This window comes from Poromitra crassiceps (genome assembly GCF_964638095.1).
Source record: "Poromitra crassiceps genome assembly, chromosome: 26".
Lineage (NCBI taxonomy): Eukaryota > Metazoa > Chordata > Actinopteri > Beryciformes > Melamphaidae > Poromitra > Poromitra crassiceps.
Genome location: NC_139640.1, coordinates 20,521,980 through 20,543,416, shown reverse-complemented (window position 1 = coordinate 20,543,416; position 21,437 = coordinate 20,521,980).

Sequence of the window (21,437 nt, the reverse complement as noted above, 5' to 3'; positions counted from 1 at the left end):
TATTATTATTGATATCTGAATTATTATATTTATGAATTAGCATATTCCACTTGCTACACATTATTACCAGGTGTAAATTAAATCAGGTTAATGTGGTCAAGCACTATCCGATTGCAATCTGATCACAGAAAATACGCCAGGCGTCAATGGCCTCTATCCCTGTCTCTGCCTCTCTCTCTCCTCTGTGTCTCTCTTTCCTCTCTCTCTGCCTGTGTCTCCCGTCGTCTCCTGAAGCCACTGCCGTCTCCACCACCACACACGAAGTGCCGGAGCGGACTGGGACCCTGTCCCCTCTCCCAACAACGGTAGGGTCCTTATTTAGTCCTTACAAAATCAGCACATGGTTCTCATTACATTATTTTGAAAGTTCTGCCCGGCCCTCAAATTTAAGAGAATTGGGTCTGGAAATTCCTTGCAAAGTCTTTGAATTTGATTTTTAGGAGGTATGAGAACCCTGCAAATGTGACTAAAAAACAACAACATTCAAATAGGCTCTGCAAATATAGTGCAGATGTTCTCAGCATAGTGGTATACAAAGAAGCAAGGATATTAATTTAAATACACAAATACTATATAATATTATTTAGTCAAAAAAATAGATTTGGAATAAATACATTTATCTATTTATTTTTTATATTTTTTTATATTTATTTTTTGCTACTTTGACTCTGATGCGCTGCAGTCTGATCTCAGAAAAAAAATGCATGTTAGTGTCAGGTGATAATTACCTCTATCCCTGTCTCCTTCTCTGCCTCTCTACTGTCTTTCCCTCTGCCTCTGTCTCTCCTGTCGTCTCCTGAAGCCACTGCTGCCTCCACCAGCACCACCCCACCCCTTCCCCATGAAACGGCGGAGCAGCCTGGGACCCGTGATCTCTGTAACAACGGTATGCTAATGTTTTCAAGCACACTATCGGATTGCAATCTGATCACAGACAATGCATGTTAGTACCATCATTTGATGATATAAGTTGAAAACCTTAAATGGATAGGCCACTTTTTGGGGAGTTTAGCGAATTTTCCATATCGCCCCCAATAAACATCGATATACACGTCTTCACAGCAACTGTCCGTGCAGTTTGGAGGGTCGGGGTGTGCAGTAGTTAAATGGACAGCACTAAAACAGGACCAAGCGGATCGCGGCTCAAAGTCAACAAAACACAGTGCCTAAAATATAGTGTAAAATAAATATTCTGGTCAAGAGGTCTGTCTTTTTGTTTTGTTTGTTAACTTAAGTTATTTAATTTAATTTACCTTGAAGTAAATTTGTATTTTGTTGTTGTTCCAACAGACCAAGTGCAAGCTGTGTTCCCAAACACCAGTGAGGTTCTAATCAGACAGTGCATGGCCCAGAAGTTGAAGGATGTGAGGCAGTGCGACAAAGAACAGTAAGTTTCTCTAGTTTTCTCTATCACTGAAAGTGGGTGTAAAACGTATAGAATGTAACCTGACCTTAATTCATGCTTATATTATATTGATATATCTTAATTAAAATTGGCGGTGTCTGTCACGATTGTGATGTCATCAGTGATGTGATAAACATTTTCCTGCCTGAGGCTAAACTCGTGGGCGTTCTGAGCATGAAGGGGTGGAGGGGATGTGCCACAAGGCATCATCCTCTCTGCCGAAAAGCCATTAGAAGAAGGCTAACCTTGCATCTCCAGGCTCTCTCTGAAAGGAGAAGAGCCGATCTGTGCTCAATTAGTGTTCTGGTCTGATATCTGGTGTATCTCTCTGCCTGTATCGCTCTTTTTTCCCCTGCAGTGTTAGGGTTGTATTCGTTTCATAATAGAGCTGTAATTGTAGTCGGGGCGTAGGGGCACAGATTCTGTTGTAGCATTTTCTGTTGGATTTATTGCATCTCCATCCATTATCCATGGCACATTTTACAGCATCTGTTTTAGGGCATAGGGTGTTGCCCAAAATTCTGAGAATGTTGCTCTATGCATCATAGATTTTGTGTAAGTTATGGGACCATTTGTGAATATAAAGTCCTGAATCAAATGTTTCAGTTCACAGCCGGACTACACTAGGTTTGCCTAGTTTTGGTTGTAATACCCCAGTATGTTTGTGAAATTGCCTTGATTATTCTAATGATATTAAAATTTTCACAGGGCTATTCTAATGATATTTAAATTTTCACAGGGGAACCAACAAGATCAGAAGACTTGTCAGCGGCAGATAAGGTGTTCCTGAAAGGGACATGACACCCCCAAGTTCTGAAGTCTCACAGGAAGCTGTCCCTGAAAGGGACATGACAGCCCCAAGTTCTGAAGGCTCACAAGAAGCTCACATGACACCCTAGCATAGTTATTACAAAGGGATAGGCCACTTTTTGGGGAGTTTAGCTCGATTGCCATATCCCCCCAATATACACTGTCTTTACAGTCACTCTCGATGCAGTATGGAGAGAGGGGTCATATTTAGCGATAGAACGGTACTGCCGTTCAAAGGCAACAAAACAAAGTGCCAAAAAGCTCTATGTACATCTTGTGACTCGGGTACTAATCCAAAATGCAGAAAAACAATTTTTTGAGGTAAATAAATATTTAGTAAACATCGCTGCCGGGTGTACAGCGCATGTGCAAATAACGCATGCGTGGAAGCGCTGTCCACAGACAAACAAGGAAGTGACCCGGTATGGATTTACTATGGAAATAATGTTTCATGCAACTATGGATTATTATTTCATAGCATGGTGAATAAACTAGTCACAACATGTACACATGTGCATAGAGCTTTAGGCGCTGTGTTTTGTTGCCTTTGAACGGTAGTGCCGCCTCCACTGTTGTATCGCTAAATATGACCCCTCTCTCCATACTGCATCGAGAGTGACCGTAAAGACAGTGTATATTTAGGGTAAGTGGGGACAAAATGGCAATCGAGCTAAACTCCCCAAAAAGTGGCTGTTGCCATCTTTATTTTTCATCCATCAGAGCTGCAGCTTCACCTGCAATTGTTCCATGATCACTGTACATCTACATGCAATCTGTCAATCACTCCCTTTGATTTTGGTCTCCCGTTTGGAGTTGAAGTGGTGGCTGTTGCCATCTTTATTTTTCATCCATCAGAGCTGCAGCTTCACCTGCAATTGTTCCGTGATCACTGTACATGCGATCTGTCAATCACTCCCTTTTCTAGAGATGTATGATAAATGCAGTTATGAAAAGGTGAAGTTTTGTTAATAAATAAGATAATTTTATTCTTGTACATGTGTTGTGTGTTGCAAATAACCTACTGGTATGTGTCAAATTGTATGTAATCTGAAATTATGTGGAAAATGTGTCAAAGAAGGGATCATTCACATGTGGTTGTCTACTAATACATGTGAATGTTCCCACATGTGATCTTAGGACATGTGAATTTGTTGTTCATGTTATTCCATCCACATGGGAATATTCCCACATGTAATGTTGAAACCATGTGTGATTCTATGTTTTCCACATGTGGTTTTGGAGAAATGTGTTTTGGTTTTTCACATGTTATTCCAATTGGCATGTAACACATGTCCCAACAATCACATGTGGTTCAAGATCACATGTTGGAAGGTTCATGTGTTTCAACCACATGTGAATATTCCCACATGTGATCTTGAACCACATGTGGTTGTTGGACATGGAAATTACACATTTCAACCACATGTTGAATCACATGTGAAAAACCAAAACGTGTGCCAAAACCACATGTGGTCCACAACATATTGAATCACATTTGGTTTTAATATCATGTGGGAATATTCACATGTGGAGGGAATAACAAAACCACGTGTCCTAAAACCACATGTGGTTCAAGGTCACATGTGGATATCCACATGTGAATATTCCCACATGTGTTATTAAAACCACATGTCGATCACATGTGGTCTTAATCACACGAAACATGTGTCCAAAAACCACATATATTCCAGAATCACATGTGATTTCCCACATGTGAATATCCACATGTGATATTAAAACCACATGTCAATCACATGTGGTCTGAATCACACAAAACATGTGTCCAAAAACCACATATATTCCAAAATCACATGTGATTTTCCACATGTGAGTATCCACATGTGAATATTCCCACATGTGATATTAAAACCACATGTCAATCACATGTGGTCTGAATCACACGAAACATGTGTCCAAAAACCACATATATTCCATAATCACATGTGATTTTCCACACAATTCCACACAATTAAAACCACATGTCAATCACATGTGGCATTTCAAAATCACATGTGACTTCCACATGTGGCTTGACATGTGAACATCCACATGTGATATTAAAACATGTGGTTGAGTCACACGAAACGTGTGTCCAAAAACCACATATTTCAAAATCACATGTGATTTCCACATGTGACTTTTTCGTAAGGGATTGTCAACATTTCAATATTGGACCAAATCAAACATCGAAATGAAAATACCACCCTATGTGAAACATATATGTCCTCCTGGGCCTATATATACCCCTTGTCGAGTTAACGTGATTTAGAGAAGTAACAGCGGAACGCGCTTCGGAACGCGCTTCTAATGGCATCTGCTATACTGTGATGTCCCTCCAATAACTTGGCCCTATTTCACATTTAGTTTTACAATAAAAACACATTTATGCAATGACTTGACATAATGTAGGGTATATTTATGTGCATCATCCTTCCTGCAGCAGGCGAGAGAAAATGATATCTTTCTGGACAAACTTTCACCAATCTAATAGGCTATATTTTTCTAGCTGATGCATAGAACATTATTTTCACTTTGATCTTGCTATAGTGTAGCGTATTTACATGCTTGCAGTATTGAAACTGCAGTTAGATTGGTTTGAGAAGCATAATAATATGGAATAATAGCCTATAATGCAGACAGACAGGCTGGATGAAGGGAGGGGGGGGGGGGGGGGCAGAGCGTTTGGCTTTCGTCTGGTTTTGCGGGATCACTGGAATTGGAGCTAAAAAGGCAAGCGTGCGATTCGTTTATTGCACTTATCCAATGAGCATGACGGTGCATAATTTTACGCCTAAAAGGCGTGGTTGTAATGCTTTGGGCTGCATCTAGCGCCAGCACGACGATATCAAGTGCGCCTTTCCACGCCCACTGCTTTGATCTGCGCCTGCCGCTCGGCCTAGAAACTGCGCCGATGCAACGATAGGGGCCATGATGTCCTGCTGAGACTATTAAAGTTGCCTTCGTAGCATTTACACGCCAGAGATTTAGCCCCCCAAGCTTGTCCCGAATTGTTCCACAGAAGAATCATGACCCGCCCCGCTCCCAAGCCACGCCCACCCCCGGGTTAAGCCATGCCCACTTTACGATAAAAAACTTCCTCCAGCGCGACGAGCCCCCTCCCCCGGGAACCAAACTTATCTCTCCCTAACCGGTGGTCCTCTGCTTACAAACCTGACAGCTTAACCACTGCACTGCACGGCCCAGCTTACTTAAGACTGATCTAGAGCCACTTTAAAGCCAAGGCCCCTACCGCAATGGTTTTCATTTCTACAGAATGCAAGAAGGGTGCACTGTTCCCAGCGGCACTGCAATACCGGGTCAATGCGTGGAGAGAACGGAGCAAGCCCCTTTTTCAACTCCTACTTCCAAAAATCCATTTAATATATTGTCCCCGTATAGAGGACGTATCAGATATTAAACTGATAAGAACAGATTTTTTTTTTTTTTTTTTTTTTTTTGGAAAAATTATTTATTTACTTCTTCACACACGACAATGCTACACAATGCCTTCCATAATACAGCAATTCCATCACTATTACACACACCACACTCCTACATACAATTGTAATGTACTTTCTCCCACAAAAAAGAAAACACACTGACTAGAGTATTAGCACAAATTGCATATCATATCAATTCACATTCCACCACCACATAAGGATAATAATTAGAAACCATGTTAAATCATAATCCCTGTGCCCAGGCTGCTAAATGAAGAGCACTAACACTCCCCTGTCAAAAACCCGAGGGCCAACAGTTTACAACTTACAAACAATATCTTTTTCAATTGACATATATAAGATACCACATCCAGTTTTCCTCCCAGTTTTGTAGTCATACAAGTTCTCCACCTTATGCCCAGGGAACAAGGTGTCCACGTGGGGGAGGCTAACTATCGATTCACTGTTTGTATGATGCACCTCAGCACCCACTCCACTAGGAGGGAGGGGGTCAATAGAGACATTCTGTGTGATTAACTCCAGGATGGTGTGCGTCTCTGAGCCACCTGAACCAGAAGCACTCTCCACTGTCATCTTGTCAAAGTCTGGAAAATCCTTTGCTGCATCTGCACCACCTCCCCCCTCCTTGTCATCCCCCTCTTCACCTGACGAGCCTGAAAACAAAAATTCAAAACCATTTTCTGTCTCCACTGGTGAGGGGCGGGTGTCCGCCAGGCTGGCCTTCCTCATCTTCCTCTTCTTCCCCCGTCCTCCCTTTTTTCCGACCTTGGCCCATTCAGGTGCTGAACCGCCCTTGCCGTCCGCCTCCACTTCCTCCATTTGTTGGCCCCAGCTCTCGCCGCTTTCATCCACTCCAGCATTCCGCCCAGGAGCTGGACCCTCTGTGGCTCTCTTCTTTTCATGTCTCTCTCTTTGAATCTCTGCCACCACCGCCTCGATGTCCCGCAGAGCATCATTACCAGCTGAATCCTCCGTCTGACGCATCACTTGGCTCTGCACCTGGGCCGCAATCACAACTGCCTTCACAGCTCCAGCATATGAGGCAGCCTCTGTGCACTGCCTGAACAGGTGCTGCTCAGAACCACACAGGCTACACCTCTTTGGCTGAACACAGTCCTTCATCACATTCCTCACAGTTTCTGCAGCGCAGCTGTACACATGTCTCTGCAATGTGACCAAATGTGGAGCACTTCCTGCAGTACCTAGGCTGTCCTGCGTAGATCAGAAAGCCTCTGTCTGCCCCAATTGTGAAAGCTGCTGGTGGATGGCGGTAGCCATCGTAGCCATCGAGGTCAGCCCTAAGCAACACACGGTACTGGCGTTTTCCAGTCCAAATCCCCAAAGCGTCCTTAATCTCCCTCACTCCTGGCAACACTGTGGCATACTTGGCAAGAAAAACCGCTGTTGCCTCTTGTGAGACCCAGGGGTTGTAGATGTGAACAGTGATCACACGCATGTTGGTACGGCCCATGTTCTCTACCTGAAAGTTCTTCAGCTTGGTGTCTGCTAGGCGAGATGCTAGTCCACGGGCCTCATCCATCTTCATCACCGAGTTGAAGGTAACATCGAAGTACTTGTCCTTGGCATTGTACTGGAGGCAGAGCAGATCATCCGCTTTCAGACTCAAGGCGCCGAACAGGATCTCCATCCCGAAAATGGTTCTGCTCATCACGTTATCATCCTTCGTCTTCCAAACAAAGCGAAGAGTATTCTTCAGCACGGCCGAGGCCTGCTGTCCAGCTGCAAAAGCTGCCATCACCTTCTCAACCACACTTGATCTTAGCCAAAAGGCCGAGAAGCGATAACCCCTAGGGGTTGGCACCAGCAGGCCGCCCCTCAGGTCCCGTCCCTCCTTGTCGGGGTGTTACACTATTTTACAATGGCTGGTGCTTAGGACTCCGCCCACAGAGTGGTCGATTTGTAGCTTTCTATTTCCTTGCAAGGTTCTTACCATGAACAAAAACTAATGGAATAATGAAAGCTAGGTGTGTAAAGAGATGTCCGTTAACTGAAATAAAAATGAAAAGCAGGCTTTGCAAAACGCCACAGCGAACTGAATCTGCATTGTGTGTTTCCACAGAGAAGACTGGCATGCGGTCATGTATCGTTCCAATTTTAGTATAGCCTACTAAATTGGAACGATACAGAGGACACTGGCATGCGGTCACCAAAATAAACTAAAATGACAAGAGGACATGTATTTTGTTTCCGTCTTTATCCCAAGCCTAGTCTTAAGTCTTAGTCCCAGCCACATCCGTCAATCTCAGTCCATAACATCCTTCAAACAGGCCCTCAAGACCCACCTCTTCAACCTCGCCTTCTCCTCCTAACCTCACTCCACTCTAGTGAGTATTTAGAAAAGCGCTATATAAGATAAATGTATTATTATTATTATTATTATTATTAAGGGTGGATAATGACACAAACGCAATCAAAAAAGTAAGACTAAGCTGAAGTAGCCAACTCGGTTAAAAGCTACTCTGAAATTTAAAGCAAAGTCAGAACGAAAACACAAAGACCAATGAGTAATGCAACCAACTATGTTTCTTTGCACAAACCGTACAGGGCTCAGTCAAACGGCTAAGCCTGCCAAAAATATATCCAACTCTTTGGTGTTACTCTCCACGGAAGTCTTTAGTAAAAGGCGAAAGACTTGTTCGTTATGAAGAGAAACCAGAGTAAATTCAGCCTTTCTCCACAAGAGCAACCAAAGACCCTATTTGGTCTGGGCCACCGGCTTCATGGTGCTGCTCATTTAGCATAGCAAAGTACAGGCCACGCCTTCTCGGCAGCTTAATCTGCATGGACTCTGTGACGATTCATTGTGCACACCCTGAGCCAGAGTGGTTTCTCTGTGAATGCCTCCCCCATCCCTGACGTGCCCAACTCATACTTACCTGGCAGGGGAGACACCATGATCACGAAGGTGGTTCACCCAGGGTGAGGCTCAGCCATTGCACCTCCGGTTGTGCTGACCCCTGCGAATTCCCCAAATGTGGGAATCTCGACTGCATAATTTCTGGTAGTGGGGGACTGCGTTCGCGCTCTCCCCTGATCTTTTGTTGAAGTTAACGGGACGCCAGAGTGATGATGTCCTGCTGAGACTATTAAAGTTGCCTTCGTAGCATTTACACGCCAGAGATTTAGCCCCCCAAGCTTGTCCCGAATTGTTCCACAGAAGAATCATGACCCGCCCCGCTCCCAAGCCACGCCCACCCCCGGGTTAAGCCATGCCCACTTTACGATAAAAAACTTCCTCCAGCCGCGACGAGCCCCCTCCCCCGGGAACCAAACTTATCTCTCCCTAACCGGTGGTCCTCTGCTTACAAACCTGACAGCTTAACCACTGCACTGCACGGCCCAGCTTACTTAAGACTGATCTAGAGCCACTTTAAAGCCAAGGCCCCTACCGCAATGGTTTTCATTTCTACAGAATGCAAGAAGGGTGCACTGTTCCCAGCGGCACTGCAATACCGGGTCAATGCGTGGAGAGAACGGAGCAAGCCCCTTTTTCAACTCCTACTTCCAAAAATCTGTTTAATATATTGTCCCCGTATAGAGGACGTATCAGATATTAAACTGATAAGAACAGATACTACACTTGATCTTAGCCAAAAGCCCGAGAAGCGATAACCCCTAGGGGTTGGCACCAGCAGGCCGCCCCTCAGGTCCCGTCCCTCCTTGTCGGGGTGTTACACTATTTTACAATGGCTGGTGCTTAGGACTCCGCCCACAGAGTGGTCGATTTGTAGCTTTCTATTTCCTTGCAAGGTTCTTACCATGAACAAAAACTAATGGAATAATGAAAGCTAGGTGTGTAAAGAGATGTCCGTTAACTGAAATAAAAATGAAAAGCAGGCTTTGCAAAAAGCCACAGCGAACTGAATCTGCATTGTGTGTTTCCACAGAGAAGACTGGCATGCGGTCATGTATCGTTCCAATTTTAGTATAGCCTACTAAATTGGAACGATACAGAGGACACTGGCATGCGGTCACCAAAATAAACTAAAATGACAAGAGGACATGTATTTTGTTTCCGTCTTTATCCCAAGCCTAGTCTTAAGTCTTAGTCCCAGCCACATCCGTCAATCTCAGTCCATAACATCCTTCAAACAGGCCCTCAAGACCCACCTCTTCAACCTCGCCTTCTCCTCCTAACCTCACTCCACTCTACCTACTGCCCCCACCTTTCATGAATGTTTCCAAATTAAAGTATTTATTTCGGTGTTTTCTGTAAAGCGACTTTGAGTATTTAGAAAAGCGCTATATAAGATAAATGTATTATTATTATTATTATTATTATTATTAAGGGTGGATAATGACACAAACGCAATCAAAAAAGTAAGACTAAGCTGAAGTAGCCAACTCGGTTAAAAGCTACTCTGAAATTTAAAGCAAAGTCAGAACGAAAACACAAAGACCAATGAGTAATGCAACCAACTATGTTTCTTTGCACAAACCGTACAGGGCTCAGTCAAACGGCTAAGCCTGCCAAAAATATATCCAACTCTTTGGTGTTACTCTCCACGGAAGTCTTTAGTAAAAGGCGAAAGACTTGTTCGTTATGAAGAGAAACCAGAGTAAATTCAGCCTTTCTCCACAAGAGCAACCAAAGACCCTATTTGGTCTGGGCCACCGGCTTCATGGTGCTGCTCATTTAGCATAGCAAAGTACAGGCCACGCCTTCTCGGCAGCTTAATCTGCATGGACTCTGTGATGATTCATTGTGCACACCCTGAGCCAGAGTGGTTTCTCTGTGAATGCCTCCCCCATCCCTGACGTGCCCAACTCATACCGTACTTACCTGGCAGGGGAGACACCATGATCACGACGCGCGGCGTTTCTACGTCAAGCTGCAGCGGGACCAGACCATTGGGCAGCTGCAACATCTCTCCTCCACAATCCAGCTGGGGCGGGTCAGAGGCAACATCTTCTACCAAGGCCAGCCTAAGGTGTGTAGAAAGTGTGGCTTGCTGGGGCACCTAGCTGCCGACTGCAACAACACATTCTGCAAGAACTGCAAAACTTCCAGACATTCCACCAGGGACTGTGACCAGCCTATGAGGTGCAACCTCTGTGGGGACACCACCCACACTTTTAGAAGTTGCCCTATGTCCTATGCCAACAGGACCAGGCAGCCAGATCCAGAAGAAGACCCTGCTCCAGACCCTGAACAGCCAGCTCAGCAGGAAGGTGCAGCCTCCAGTGACCAGCAAGCGGAGCCAGCCCAGGACGGCCAAGGAGACCCCCAGCAGACAGCGCCAGACCATCAACACCAGCTGCGGAGCAGACCCCTGAGCAAGCCGGTGAGAGTGGGCATCTGGACTGGAGCGACGCCCCAGCTGACAATCTGCACGATGATGATGACACCAGCCAGGAGACCCAGCTGGACCTGCCCCCGGCACAACACCCAGCCCCGGCAACCTCCAACGCCATCTGTGCCAGTGACTGCAGAGACCTCCTGGACACCTTCATGGCTCACATTTCAGCAACCCCTGAACCTGTAGGGGCCATGGGACCCTCCCAGCCCACAGCCAGGTTCCCCGACGGCTTGACAGAACAGCAGCCTTCATCACAGAAGCGCCCGCAGCAGGACTCGTCAGAAGAGTCCATCATCTTGGAATCACAGGTATGGCCCTCTCCAACTTCCACATCTGCCTCCTTCCTGGATGATCAGAGCTTGAACGCCTTCTCCACCGCCACCCAAATGAAGGTGGCGGAGGGGGAGGGCATCCGGTATCAGAAACCCAAAAAAAAGAAATAAGGGTGGAAAGCAAAGCCTTGACCTCCCTAGTGTGTGACCCCCCCCCCCCCCCCCATGTATAAACTATGGCTCCTATATCGATCGCCTCACTTAACACGAGAGGCCTGAATGACCCTGTAAAATGTTTGTCAGCCTTCACCTTTTTACAATCAGAGGGCAGTGACATTTTCCTATTACAGGAGTGTAACATACCTTATAAAGACAACTACAAGATCTACGAGGATAGATGGAGCTATGGACAGTCAGTGTGGTCAGGGGACAATAAAAACAGGTCATCAGGGGTGGCGGTGCTGTTTAAAGGGTGGGGGTTTAATATCAAGAGAGTACAACATGTAATATATGGGAGGCTCTTATGTGTAGATGTGGAATGGAACAATGTCAGCTTGAGGATAATTAATGTCTACTGCCCAGCTGATCTACAAGAACGCCTAGAAACTTTAAAGGCCATACAGCCTCTTTTGGTGTGTGGCAGTGAGGTGGTCTTGGGGGGTGATTTTAACTGTCTGGTTGACACCAAAGATAGACTGACTACCAGTACAGTTAGGCTGGACTCCAGCTCAGAGACATTAAAGAACATTAAAAAAGATTTTAAACTGACAGACACCTTTCGTACCATCAACCCCAGACAGCCTGGATATACATGGACAAACGGCAGAACTCACTCGAGAATTGACTTTGTATTTACCTCAAAAGGTTTGCAGGTTGAAAATGCTTCAGTCACACCTGTTTTCTTTTCCGATCATGCAAAAATTGAATGTTCTTTGGTTCTGAAAGATACAATTGAAAAGGGTAAAGGGTCATGGAAGCTAAACACTTCCCTGCTTCAAGATAAAAAGATGGTCGGGAGACTTCAAGAAAAGCTGAATCAGTGGTCTTCTCTTCAGTTTGTTTTCGACACAGTGGGTGAATGGTGGGAGGATGTGAAGGGGAGAGTTAAAAGGTTTTTCATAGAGGCAGGGAAAAAAGCAGCTAAAAACAAACGTTTTAAGTTTCAAAAACAGCAGGCAAAGTTACAACGTTTATATACGATGGCTCATTCAAGCTTTGATGTCTCAGAGGATATAGCAAAGCTGAAGAGGGAAATGCTACGTCTGTCTACAGAGGCTAGTCGTGGACTATTGACACGTAGCCGAGTCCAACATATGGAGGAGAATGAGAAATGTACTAGATACTTTTTCAGAAAGCTAGCCCGTCCTAGAAACATTATGGAAGCAATTAAGGACAAAGATGGTAACGAACAGAGAGAAACAAAAAATATACTTACCTGTGTTCAGAACTTTTATTCAGACCTCTATAAAGGTGAAGATTTAGATAGAGCATCCTTAGATAGGCTCCTGTCAAAAGTAAACAAAAGTGTGAATGATTTTAATAATTTGTTGGAGTGTGATTTGTCTGAAAATGAACTGACTAAAGCTGTGAACAGCATGCAGGATAATAAGGCACCGGGAGCTGATGGCCTGCCTAAAGAGTTTTATACCACCTTTTGGGCAGAAATAAAGGGCCCCCTTTTGAAAATGTATAATGAGAGTCTCTGTATGGGTAAATTACCACCATCCCTGAGAGAAGGTATAATTTCTTTGTTGTTTAAAAAAGGTGATAAAAAGGACATCAAGAACTGGAGACCACTTACATTGTTGGGGGTGGACCGTAAAATCCTGGCCAAGGCCCTCTTTTTCAGGCTGCAGGGGGTGGCGGGAAAGGTGGTGGGGGAGGAGCAGACCTGTGTGGTACCGGGGCGGTCCATGGGGGATAGCCTTGCCCTGGTCAGAGACTCCTTTCTCTATGCAGTTGACCGTAGGGTCCCCCTTTGCATAGCCGGCCTGGATTTAGAAAAGGCTTTTGACCGAATTAACCATGCTTATTTAAAAGAGGTGATGGTGGCTTTTGGTTTTGGGCCAAAAATAAAGGCCTGGATAGACCTTCTCTATAACGACTGTGTTAGTAGAGTAGTCGTGAATGGTAACAGCACAGATACATTCAGGGTGCAGTCAGGGGTCAGGCAGGGTTGCCCTCTGTCGGTGGTCCTTTTTATCCTGGCCATGGAACCTCTGGCCTGCTCCATAAGGCAGGATCACTCCATCCGAGGTGTTCTTGTACCAGGGAGCAGCGGGAGGGAGGCCAAGCTGACTCTGTACATGGATGATCTGACCATACTATGTACTGATAACAACTCAGTGGTCAAGGCCCTCGGGTGGAGTGATTGTTTTTCCAGAGCATCAGGTGCCAAGCTCAACAGATCAAAGAGCGAAAGTTTGTACATAAACTGGAAGGAAAACAAACTTGGTTTGGGCCTAACTGAACAAAAAGAAAGAATCAAAGTCTTAGGAATAGAAATAGGTAAGGACATGGAGACTGTCAATTGGGAGTCAAGACTCCCAAAGATCAAGAGCAAGCTTTTAAGTTGGGAAGAGAGAGAGCTTACCATTACAGGCAAAGTCCTTGTCATTAAAGCTGAGATTTATGCCTCTCTGACATATTTGGCTGCCACCCTGCCTGTGCCCAGAACCTTTATTACACTGCTTAGAAGAGCAATTTTTCAATTTATATGGGGTTCTCAGCAGGAGAGAATTAAACGGGAAATCATGTATAGACCCACAGAAAAAGGGGGAAAGGCAGTGCCAGAGCTGGGTACTAAATTAGAAGCTCTGTTTTTAACTCCTATTGTGAATGCAGTGTTAACTGATAAGGACATGAGTCTATGGTTCTATTTTGCAAAGTTTTGGGTGGGCCAAATAATATCACGTAGCTTTGGGAAAAGACTCCCCCTGGATAGCCCACATGCAGAGACGAGGCCTACAGTGTATGGAAAGGCATTCACCCTGTTTAAATCTTCTAACTTGGGAGGATCTTCAGTAGGAAAGGTGAATAGAGGCATTGTTGAAAATAGTCTTTCACCACAGACTACTAGACTAGTTCCAGTAGGTGTTTTAATAGAAATAGAATGTATTCAAGTTTGGAAAAATGTTAACTCACATTTCTTGCTTAATGTGCATAAGGATGTGGCCTGGAATGCAGTACACAACTGTTTTCCTACCAGAACGTTTTTGCATGGGAGGAGATGCTCTCGAAGCGCAAACTGTCCCAGAAGTAACTGCAATATGGATGAAAATGTTACTCATTTATTTTGGTCTTGCTCACATTCAAAGAGGGTGTGGGGACTCCTGAGGTATTGGTTGATCAATCTTTATAGGGACCCCAATGGGAGTGACATAATGTACGGAGAGCTGCAATATGTAGAGATCGAAAAATGGGTAAGATGGTGGGTGGTCATCAACTGTATTAAAGAGGCTATATGGAAGTGCAGGAATGTACTCGTTTTCAAAAAATTCAGTATGCCCCCAGATTCTGTAGCAAAGCTTGCCGTTACAATAGCTCGGGACTACATCCTCAGAGATAAAATTAAGTATAAGAATAGAGAAATAATAGACTTATGGAAAGTGGGAAATGGCTTTGTAAATTAAATTTTGAAAGATGCACTGTGAAAATTAACTAACTTTATTTATGTAATTTGTTATACAAAATTTTACGAATTGTGTTTAAATGTGTATTGATGAAATGCCTGTAAATTTTTGACTAAATCTCAATAAAGTGTCTAAAAAGTGAAAAAAGTGGTTCACCCAGGGTGAGGCTCAGCCATTGCACCTCCGGTTGTGCTGACCCCTGCGAATTCCCCAAATGTGGGAATCTCGACTGCATAATTTCTGGTAGTGGGGGACTGCGTTCGCGCTCTCCCCTGATCTTTTGTTGAAGTTAACGGAACGCCAGAGTGATGATGTCATGCTGAGACTATTAAAGTTGCCTTCGTAGCATTTACACGCCAGAGATTTAGCCCCCCAAGCTTGTCCCGAATTGTTCCACAGAAGAATCATGACCCGCCCCGCTCCCAAGCCACGCCCACCCCCGGGTTAAGCCACGCCCACTTTACGATAAAAAACTTCCTCCGGCCGCGACGAGCCCCCTCCCCCGGGAACCAAACTTATCTCTCCCTAACCGGTGGTCCTCTGCTTACAAACCTGACAGCTTAACCACTGCACTGCACGGCCCAGCTTACTTAAGACTGATCTAGAGCCACTTTAAAGCCAAGGCCCCTACCGCAATGGTTTTCATTTCTACAGAATGCAAGAAGGGTGCACTGTTCCCAGCGGCACTGCAATACCGGGTCAATGCGTGGAGAGAACGGAGCAAGCCCCTTTTTCAACTCCTACTTCCAAAAATCTGTTTAATATATTGTCCCCGTATAGAGGACGTATCAGATATTAAACTGATAAGAACAGTTTTTTTTTTTTTTTTTTTTTTTTTTTTTTTTTTTTGGGAAAAATAGTTTATTTACTTCTTCACACACAAAACAACACAACTATCACAAGTGCATAGTCTTTTGAAAGCAGTTATTCATACAAACATCTTGAACAGAGGGACACTTTCCCACTCACCCCAACAGTACAAAACTTGAAACCAACAATGTCTCTTACAGAACTGCAAGCAAATACAAAATAAAGTATACAAAGTGTCACACTTGTGGATCAGTGGGGTAAATAATCTTCCACTTATCTTTAATGGAGTCCCAGCCCCACTTCTCTTTTTCTAGGAGGCAGATCTTTCTTATTTCCAACTCCACCCATCTTGAGACCCCGCAAACAGTCCACCCAGATGAACCACTGATGACTGATTGTCTTGCCTTCCACAGTTGAGCTTTTACTAGAGAAATTAAAGTTACATACGGCAAAATATGTTTCTTCTGTACTTTTTTTGTGTTAAAATGCAAAACCATATCGTAATTAACTGGAACCATACAAACAAAACAGCGCTTCAAACTTTCCCACACAGATGAGGCAAAATTACACTCCCACAGGACATGGCGAATTGTCTCTTCAGCTAGACATGTATCTCTAGGACAGTATTTGTTCCTTGTCAGGTTATGGCTATATAAGGTTACCCGGACTGGAAGTCTCCTGTGCAATACGAGCCAATTGAAATCTTTCAGTCTATTCTGTAAACCTTTCTCTTGAATCCTCCTCCACACCTCCCTCGGCACATGCCCCACATCCCTAGGATCCAGCCTCTCCACCAATCTAGCATAGAGCCCCTTATGATCCAATGCAAGCTGTTCATCCATGCATTCTCTATACTTCTTTGCCCATCTAATTATTGTTGTGAGGTATGATGGTGCTTGTTCAGACTTTGGGAAGAGATTATCCCACCCACCCACCACAGACCTGAGAGGGAGAAGAAGCCAGAATTTCAACAACGCTTTACACTTGTGCTTAAACGGTGAAACCAATAGTCTGCAGATGTAGGTATAGGACAATACTTTCAGCTTCAGTGCCAAATTTGGTAAATCCCTCCCCCCCCTTTCAATGGGCTGGTACATTAGGTCCCTCTTCAGATACTCATAGCCTCCCCACACAAACTTAAACATGGCTCTGTGTAACTTCAGTCCAATTAATGCAGGCATGGGAAAAACAAAAGCAACATGCAACAGAGATGGGAGTATGTCTGCTTTTATGACTAGTATTTTACCACTGATGGTCAATCTCCTCAGTCCCCACAGATCAAGTTTTGTTGACACTTTTTTGAGTCGTGTCTCCCAGTTTGTTTTTGCATTGTCCACATTACCGTAAGAAATACCCAGTATGGTCATCGGGCCTGTACAAAGGGCTAGGTCACAGGGAGCCTCCCGCCTATCTCCCCACCTCCCCACATACTTCACCTGTGACTTCCCCCTGTTTACTTTCGCCCCTGATGCACATGAAAATGCCTCAATGACCCTCATGGCCTCCCTCAAACACAAGTCATTTTCTACATACAACACTGTGTCATCCGCATAGAGCGAAATGACTAAATGCTCCCCCCCTGGCAGCCTCACCCCCCTAATATTCTGGTTCTGCCTCACCGCGCAGGCCAGAACTTCAATAAATACAACATATAGCAGGGCTGAGCCCGGGCAGCCCTGACGGACCCCCCGTGTTTGCATGAAAAACTTCCCCAAATGACCATTGATGTTTACCCTGCTCCCCACATTTGTGTATAAAATCAAAAGCCAACTTAGAAAACGCTCTCCAAAACCAAATTTCTTCAAAACTCGAAACAAAAACTGATGATTCACCCTATCAAATGCTTTCTCCTGGTCTAAACTTAGGAGAATAAAGGAGAGGTTTCGATCTCGAGCATACTCCTCAACATCACGGTGTAGCTGAGTGTTCCAACTACTCTGCCTGCCTTCCACAGCGCAGGTTTGGTCAGGCCCGATGATGTACGGCAATGCAGACCCCAAACGATTTGTCAGTACCTTACTTAAAATCTTGTAATCAACACAAAGCATTGTTAGGGGCCTATAATTTGACAACAAACGGTCATCCCCTTTCTTATATAACAAAGAAATAACCCCCTGGCACATTGTGCCCCCCATGCATCCCTTCTGAAAAATAAAAGTAAACAGCTCCAACAATACCGGGCCCAACACATCCCAAAAACCAACATAAAACTCCTTTGTCAAGCCGTCAATTCCCGGCACCTTCCCATCCCTCATAGAAATCAGAGCTCGATAGATCTCATCCGAACTCACATCCCCCTCCAATTGTTCCTTTAAGTCCATCGGTACAGACTGCTCTAAATTATTCAACAAAATTGTCCCCATGTCCCAATCCACGCCCACCTCAGAAAAGAAATCAGAAAAATAGGCAGTCGCCACTCCCATCATCTCCCCCCTATCCCTAACCTCCCTCCCCCCAGTATCCAAGAGAGTGGAAATAGCTCGCCTCTTTGCAGCGCTTTTAAATTTCTTAAAAAAATATGAGGAACACTTCTCGTCTTTTTCCCACTTCTCTCTCAACACCCTAAACTTAAAAGCCTCCGCTCGTTTCTGAAAGAAAAGTCGTTGTTTATTCTGCAAAAAAACCAAGGATTCAGCATCAACACAGGTATTTCCATTTCTCTGAACAAACAAACCCTCCACCTCCCTCTGAACCCGATAATATTCCTTGAATTCCTCCCTCCTCCTTTCCTTTGCATACCCCTGAACAAAACCCATAATCCGCCCCTTTGTGCTTTCCCACCACTCCAACACATCCCCATAAAATGGCCTCAACCCCAAACACCCTTCAAAGAAAGCCCTAAACAATTCCCTAAACTGAACTTCAGACAGAAGCTGGTTGTTGAACTTCCAATACCCCTTCCCAAAAGCAACCCCTCCACTATCCACTTCCACAGTCAAACTGTTATGGTCGGAGTAAAATACAGGTGAAGTCCGAGCCGTAACAACCCTGAACTCCGATGGACATAAAATGTAGTCAAGTCGACTTCTGGCCCCCCTGCTATTTGACCAGGTGTACCCAGGATCTGCTGGGTGCACCTTTCGGAATGCATCCACCAACTGATACTTTGTTAGCAGCCCCCCAAAAGCAGCATCCCCCCCACCCCCATCCCGAGAAACATTGAAATCCCCACCAATAATAACTGGAGCATTGGTCATGAAAACTGTGTCCAGATTGTCATACAGCTCCATCCTTGCCTTACGTTCAGTATTGGCGTAAATATTAACCACTCTTACTGGCTGTTGGTGCCATATAATATCCAGCACCAAAACCCTCCCCTGCACTGGTGAAAAACTCCCAACAATCTTGATTCCACCCCCCCCCCCCACACAGTATTCCCACCCCTGAAGAATGAACCCCCCCAATACTCCATCTCGATTCGCCCTTCACCCATTCCCTTGAGAACCAGGATACATCACCCTCATCCTTTAAGTGTACTTCCTGTAACAGGCACAAACTAAAACTTAAAGAGGCCAAATGGGCCAAAACAACAGCCCTCTTAGTACTATCTCTCAACCCTCTGACATTAACCGTAATTATCTTGAGGGTCACCATACACAGTTATTTTGAGGGAGCTCCCACTCACTCTCAGCCATAAAGGTCTGTCTCATCCGGCGGTTGCGGGAAAAGCCCCTCCGCGTCGAAACCAGGAAAAAGTGGCGTCTTGGTAGGCACACCGCCCTGTTTCTCATTGCCCTTTGCTCCTGCGCTATGCAGGGGCTGGCTAACACCCACCGAGTCCTGAGAGGATTCTGGAACCGTAGTCACAGTCCCCTCCATCGCAACCACAGATCCAGCAGAATCTGGAGGGTCAACCGCTGCCCCCAACCCAGTGGCCTTACCCTCCTCTTGTTCTCCTGCTCCAGCAATGCCTCTCCTCTCCTCCTCGTCCTCTACATGGAGAGCTTTGTACTTGTTGGCCGTCTCCAAAGGGGACGGGGCATCCCCCGGCTTCCTCTTCCTCCCCTGAACTCCACCTCGTTCTGGGACAGAAACCCACTCCGGCGTGGTCCCGGCCCTGTCTTCAGGAGCACCCTCCTCCATCTGCTGACCCCAACTCATGCCCCCACTGCTTGTGGACGGGACCGCATCCTGCCCTGGGTGGCGAGCTCCCTGGGTCCCCTCGCCCGTCTCCCGCTCCGCCCTCTCTTTCTCCTGCGTCTCGATCTGCGCTCTCTCTCTCACCTCCGTCTCCCCCCGAATCTCCGCCACCACCAGATTCAGGTCCCTCAGGGTGTCATCAGAAATGTCAGTCTCCTCCTGTGCCTCCTGACTGCTTGCAGGAGCTTCCACCACGTTGTTTCTTACAGCCGCTGCATACGATGAGCCAACCTCTGTGCACTGTCGGTAGAGGTGCGCCTCCGAACCACAAAGGTTGCACCTCTTTGGCTTGGTACAGTCAGCCATTAAGTGTCCCAGCTCATCACAATTACGGCAACGCCGTTGAACACAATCGTCCGCAATATGGCCGTATGTCGAGCACTTTCTGCAATACATGGGCTGGCCCGCGTAAGTCAGGTAGCCGCGGTCAGCCCCGATGGTGAATGTGGCGGGGGGGTGGCGATAGCGATCGAAACCATTCGGGTCATCTCCCAGCAGTACCCGGTACTGGCGCTTGCCAGTCCACAGTCCTGGAAGGTCTTTGACATCTCTCGCTCCTGGCAGCACTGTCACGTACCGGCTTAGAAACCGTCTGGTGGCATCCTCAGTCACCCATGGATTGTAAAGCTGGACTGTTATGGACCGTTGGTTGGACCGCCCCAGGTTCACCATCAGAAATGACTTGAGTACGGTGTCCATCAGCTGCGTCGCCCGGCCACGAGTTGCTTCGTACTTCTGCACCGTGTGGAATGTGACATCAAAATAGCGGTCCTTGGTGTTCTGCTGTAGACACAACAGATCGTCTGCAACTAGGTCAAACGCAGCGAACAGCACATTTATTCCAAAAATGTAGCGGGTCATCATCTCTCCTCCATCGTTCCACACAAACCTCAACGTGTTCTGTAGCACGGCCGAAGCCTGCTGTCTTGGCCAGTAGGTCATCGTGGCAGTGGTCTAAGGGGCACAAGTCTTGTTGCGCCCCATACACCACACGGCTGCAACAAGAACTTTCTTTGAAAAAAAAACTGATAAGAACAGATACTACACTTGATCTTAGCCAAAAGGCCGAGAAGCGATAACCCCTAGGGGTTGGCACCAGCAGGCCGCCCCTCAGGTCCCGTCCCTCCTTGTCGGGGTGTTACACTATTTTACAATGGCTGGTGCTTAGGACTCCGCCCACAGAGTGGTCGATTTGTAGCTTTCTATTTCCTTGCATGGTTCATACCATGAACAAAAACTAATGGAATAATGAAAGCTAGGTGTGTAAAGAGATGTCCGTTAACTGAAATAAAAATGAAAAGCAGGCTTTGCAAAAAGCCACAGCGAACTGAATCTGCATTGTGTGTTTCCACAGAGAAGACTGGCATGCGGTCATGTATCGTTCCAATTTTAGTATAGCCTACTAAATTGGAACGATACAGAGGACACTGGCATGCGGTCACCAAATTAAACTAAAATGACAAGAGGACATGTATTTTGTTTCCGTCTTTATCCCAAGCCTAGTCTTAAGTCTTAGTCCCAGCCACATCCGTCAATCTCAGTCCATAACATCCTTCAAACAGGCCCTCAAGACCCACCTCTTCAAC